This window comes from Dipodomys spectabilis, unplaced genomic scaffold (genome assembly GCF_019054845.1).
Source record: "Dipodomys spectabilis isolate Male_0828 unplaced genomic scaffold, ASM1905484v1 ptg000014l, whole genome shotgun sequence".
Classification (NCBI taxonomy): Eukaryota; Metazoa; Chordata; class Mammalia; order Rodentia; family Heteromyidae; genus Dipodomys; species Dipodomys spectabilis.
Window position 1 is genome coordinate 1,901,579 of NW_024870691.1, and position 6,148 is coordinate 1,907,726.

The 6,148-nt window shown below is 38.5% G+C and overlaps 1 long non-coding RNA gene across 1 annotated transcript; it reads right to left on the bottom strand.

Moving 5' to 3' along the window:
* Nucleotides 1-28: 28 nt before the first annotated feature.
* On the bottom strand, nt 29-1,891 carry LOC122095266. The gene is made up of 4 exons (XR_006145081.1): nt 1,865-1,891; nt 1,721-1,765; nt 753-837; nt 29-107 (listed from the first exon to the last, which is right to left on the bottom strand). It is a non-coding gene; the product is annotated as an uncharacterized LOC122095266 (long non-coding RNA).
* Between the last annotated feature and the right edge of the window lie 4,257 nt (nt 1,892-6,148).

Consider the following 6,148-nt stretch of genomic DNA (forward strand, 5'->3'; position numbering starts at 1 on the left):
AGCTGAAAGTATGAAACCTTTGAATCATCACCAGTGGAAACCTCTGTGACCACTGATAATGATTTCAAATCACTTGATAGACACAATGCAAGACAAGTGCCAGCAATCTGCAAAATAATCACACACCCTCATACATGTGGTATCACTGGTAGGGTGCACTTTGTAATACTGGAAGCAACAATTTATACACAACTTTAGAAAGCTGTGACACACACTTCTGGTTTCAGCGATACTCATGTAGCAGGTAAAGGTAGGTAAAGCAGGTAAAGGGCTCCTCCTAGTCACAAAGACCTATAAACATTAAAACTTCTGATCCCAATCCCATCAACAGTTGCACATCAAAGGTTGATGAACAAACAAATTCCCTGAAGGCTATGACATTTTCTACACCTTGGGGAATTGTGAGAGCAAGATGAAAAAGGCTCTGGAGAAGACTGATTTAGCAGTATTAGGAGACTCAGTACTCAACAAAGAGTGGCTTCCGATAGCTTTCATTAGGCTCCAGTTAAATCACAATCAAGTGGATCAGATCAATCTTTTCATTAAAGGAAAAAGCATGAGTAATTCCACCAAAAGTTTCTCATCTCTATAGTAATATCATTATTTTAGCTTAAAAAATCCTCTAATTATTTAAAAACAAATTGAAACTGAAAAAATAAAAATAAAACTTACTATGTTATTCTTATTCCATAAGTAAACTAGCCACTATATTTTAAGAGAAATAATACAGGAAACCTAAAAGAAAAACTCACCCCTGTGACTCGAGCAATTTTGAACATCCCATAAGCATAAAGCTGAATAAATCCAGAGCTTCCTCCAAGGACAAGAATATTTAATCTAATAAAAAAATGTAACAAGCAGAAAACCAGTGAACAACACAGATGATTGTGGGTGTTTTTTATATTTGTTGATTTTATTTCTACACTATCTTTAAAATATAATTAGCATGAACTTATAGTACAAAAGTGTTACACTGTGATATTTACAACATGAATATAATATACTTTGATCAAATTTACTCCTAATCTATATTACTCTTTCTTAACTATCCTTCCTCCCTATCTATCCCTTCCTAAGTTTCTGGAGGGCTTCATGATGGTATTGTCATACATATATATATTCACCTTCCCTCACCATCTCTTTTTCCTTTCTCCCTCCTGCTGGTTCCTCTTCTCTCTTTTAGATGACCGTGGTTTTTTTAGCCAAAATATAAATTGTTACTGCTTTCATCTAATCTGAGAGCTAAAATTCCTCTTTGGGGAAAACCGATACACTAAGCAAACACAGCAACTCTCAATATTCAATCACAGCAGGCCATTTCTTTTGTTTCCGAAGAACAATATATATTTCTTATAGCTAACATTAAGCATTTATAGTAACATAACATACTAATAATTGTATTCACATACAGCCAATAACAAAACAGTTTTATTATGGATATGACACAATGAAGAACTTGGATAATTAAAATTGAAATTTTAAAAATTCTAGTACTATCCCCTTTTACTTATTAAAAACAAGTATACTGCATTACTGCTAACACATGAAACAAAGAATGAGCACACAGTAAAAACAGCAAGACGGTGACATCTATTATTTGAAGACATGGAGTGTCTACAATGAGATAACATAACAAAAGATTTGCTCCTGAAAATTTGGAAATGTTCCTCCAATATGAAAAGTGACTTAAAGAAATCAGACTTATTTAAATTAGATTTACCTGACATCTCCCAAGCGTTTAATAATTTCATCAGAATTCTCCTCACTACAATATAAAAATAAATTGAGTCATCTTTCAACCATGTTCTTTCAACTAAAAAAAAACCATTATTTTATTTGAAAACAACAAAAAAGTACATCTTACCTAAATATTTTTGAGGTGTTGCTATAACGAGAGAAAAGAGAGACAAAGGTAAAATGATACTCATGAGAGAAGTATGTACCAATATTTAAAGCAGATTAACCTGCAAGATTAAGTCCAAAGAAATACAACTCTGATACTTTTTTGGTAATGTGGGCAGCTTGGGTAAGAGAATGTTTGACTCATCTTCAGCATTATAGAATGATATTAGAACACTAAAAGGAAGGGGAACCAGGCATTACACAAACAGTAATAAGTTACTTCTCTTTCTATTAAAAATATATTTTTTAAAGACTCATTCCATAACATTAAGAAGTAAACATATGCCAGACACCCTGGCTCATGGCTCATGCCTATAATCCTAGCTACTCAGGAGGAGGCTGAAACATGAGTGTCACCGTTCAAAGCAAGCTGGGGCAGGAAACTCAGTGAGACTCTTATCTCCAATAAACCACCAGAAAATGAGAAGTGGTGCTGTGGCTCAAGTGGTAGAGGGCTATCCTTGAGCTAAAGAGCTCAGGAACAGAGCCCAGGCCCAGAGTTGAAGCCCCACAACCAACAACAACAACAAAAAATAAAGATATGGCACAGATAGTTTACCTGTCTAATAATCACAAATAAGAAATGATAACAACAGAAATTTCTTTTGTTTGTAAAAACAAATGGACCTACTGTTATTCAACAGTTTTCTTGGGCTGGGAAGGTGGCTCAGCGGTTGAGCGATTGCCTTGCATACATGAGGCCCTGTGTTCGCTTCCTCAGCACCACATAAGCAGAAAAAAAAAGGTCAGAAGTGGCACAGTGGCTCGAGTGGTAGAGCACTTGCCTTGAGCTGAAGAGCTGAGGGACAGTGCCCAGGCCCAGAGTTCAGGCCCCACAACCAGACCCAAAGCAAAAACAAAAACAGCTTTCTTAGCATAAAATACCTTCGGCCAGGTGCCTGTAATCCTAGCTGCTCAAGAGGCTGAGATCTGAGGACCATGGTTCAAAGCCAGCCTGGGCAGGAAAGTCTGTGGGACTCTTATCTCCCATTAACCACCAGAAAACAGGAAGTGGAGCTGTGCCTCAAAGTAACAGAGCTCTAGCCTTGAACATGAAAGCTTAGGAACAGCACTTAGGCCCTGAGTTCAAGCTCTTATGACAGATTAAAAAAAAAAAAAAAAACACACACACAAAAAATCCACCTTTCATATATACTCAGTATTGGGATACTGAAAATATATGATTTTTAAACTCAAATCTAAGAAATTTTGCTACTAAAAGTAACTTTACAGAACAGTGCAATTAATATATCATTTAATTACTGGTTCTATGGCTTACATACATTTGCCATCTGACAAGACAGCAGGTACAAGAGACTGTATCATAAACTTTGCAACAGTCTCAGTAGCTGGGATAACAGCATGTGGGTTTATAGGCATGTACTACTGCACTTGGCTTATAAATAGGTTTATTTCCCCTTGTCATTCTCAAATAAGACTGGAAACAGATAAGCTAGCAAATGAAAGAATGGGAACTTAGAAGTATTTTTCACACTTTTACACAAAGTAGCTATCCTGAGTTTCTAGGCTTAACAGGAAACAATTCTAAACCATGAGTACCAAGTATTGAGAACACAGTTAGCAAGTAAGTGAGCTGGGATAGGAAGTACAAATATGGTCTGCTTCTCTCACTTTCTAGAAGATTCACTGATTACCTGATAATGGATTAATCACTGTGGATTCATGTATATTTCAAATGCCAGGCTACCACCTTGTTATCTATTTCTTTCAGGCCCTTCATCAAGTTGTCAGTTAACATTCAGGGTTTACAAATTTATTTGATATCAAGTTAGTAAAATTTAATCAGTAAGGAGGAGGTGAGGGAAAAAATTATTTTTTTAGGGGGGGTGGTTGGTAGTGGGGTTTGAACTCTGGGCCTTGAACTCTAGCCTGGGTGCTGTTCCTCAACTCTTCACCTCAAGGCGAGTGCTCTACCACTTGAGCCACAGCGCCAATTCTGGTTTTGTGGTAGTGAATTGGAGATAAGAGTCTCATGGACTTTCCTGCTCAGGCTGGCTTTGAGTGGTGATGCTCAGATCTTAGCCTCTTGAATAGCTAGGATTACAGGCGTGAGCCACAGGCTCCCTGCAGAAAAGTAAATTTTTTAATCCTCCCTTCCCCAAATTCAACATCACCCAGATTCACTAGCCCCTCAGTCTACCTTTACTGCAAGCTTTACTTGTCTATACTATTTTGAAAGCATTTTTGGAAATTTTACTTCTAGTAATTAATCTAAGGAGTAATTACACAGAGTTATTTCAAGTACTCAGAATGTTTATACAACATTGCTTATAAAAACCCAAAACTGACAATTATCTAAAACCACCACAGGAGTCATATTAAGTAAATTAGAATATATGAAAAAGTGAATTGCTATGCAAGCATTTAACATTAATGTGATAAATCTATCTCTATTGAGCCAAAAAGAAAAAAATTATGTACGAAAATAGGAAGCATCATTAACTTTAAAAAATTGTATTGTTATTATAAAGGTGATGTACAGAGGGTTTACAGCTCACTGACTTAAAAAAAGTGCACACATAGATCTCTATTTGCATATATCAAGCAACGTGGAAAACTGTTCACCAAAATAAAAGCAGTTGGTACTTTTCAGTGATAAGCTTTCAAAGAATATTATTTATTTGTTTGTTTATTTATTTTGGGTCCAGTAGTGGGGCCTGAACTCTAGGCCTGGGCGCTGTCCCTTAGCTCTTCAGCTCAAGGCTAGCACTCTACCACTTGAGCCACAGCACCACTTCCGGCTTTTTTCTTTTTGCTTATGTGGTGCTGAGGAATCGAACCCAGGGCCTCATGCTTGCAAGGCAAGTGCTCTACCACTGAGCCACCTTCCCAGCCCGTCAAAGAATTTTAAGTCCTTACATTTACCTAGAAAAAAATTAAGCAATGAAGAATATATATTCACTTTACAAAAGCAATTTGCTTTTTTCTTAGAGTACTAATGATGCAGACAAAGTTGACACTAGGATTTAGTAGTTTACAGAGCTGACTGTATGTGTACCACAGCTTAGAAAAGGACTGTCACTGTGAAATACCTGGCAGAGAAGTTCAGTCATCATAGCCCTACCAGCCACGATAGAAGAGGTAGCAAGAGGCAAAAGACCACACAGAAATGAAAGAACTGGAGTCAAAGCAGGGGTCCTCATGTGTGACCTACTTATTTATATTATGCATATCTTATTCACACTTATTCATACATATTCATAAGAATGCTTCCGAGCCTGTACAATTACCACTGAAATATTTTCTGGGTAAAAGGCCATGATGGCATTGATTAGACTGGCAAACGGCAGCTGGTGCTTGACCAAAGGGTAGAGGACAGGAGTATAGAAAGAACAAAGTTAGAGTTTACTGCACTTATCTTTGCCAAGAAGCCACATTTTTCCAAAGAGGTATCTCCAACAGATAGAATTCGAGCTATGAAAAATGTTTAACCATTTAAAAAAATTCCAAAGGACGGGGCTGGGAAGGTCGCTCGGTGGTAGAGTGCTTGCCTTGCATGCCTGAGGCCCTGGGTTCAATTCCTCAGCACCACATAAGCAAAAAAGAAAAAAAGCCAGAAGTGGCACTGTGGCTCAAGTGGTAGAGTTCTAGCCTTGAGCTGAAGAGCTGAGGGACAGCACCCAGGCCCAGAGTTCAGGCCTCACAATTGGAACCCCCCCCAAAAAAAAGAAATCTAATTTTGCCCAATATTGGATTATCTGACACTTGTTTACAACTAGAATATACACTGATAATCTTTGGTTTTTGTTTGTTTGTTTTTTGGGTCCAGTCAAGGGGCCTGTGGCCCAAAGGGGTAGAGTACCAGCACAAAAGCTCAGGGACAGTGCCCAGGCCCTGAGTTCAAGCCCCAAGACTGGTGCATATGTGTGTGCACACGCGTGCGTGCACGCACACACACACACACACACACACACACACACACCATGCTTCCCCTAACACCAGTATTTCTTATTATCATTTTCTATGACCTTAGGAGCATTAACACCTTGGGACTAGCTAGGTAGTGAAATTCTAGGTAAATGAGAGACACCCTCTTCTTTTGACATGTAAGAAAAAGCCACAAAGGGGAGAGGGGAGGGCTGGCACTGTCTCTGTCAAGGGAAGACAGGCGGGAAGGAAAGATCTGGAAACTAGAACCTTCCGATCGCCCGCACCTTCACACTCCTTGCAGAGCTGGGGGTCCTTGCATGTCCTCTGCTCTCTACACTGGAGGTGGCGGCAGTGG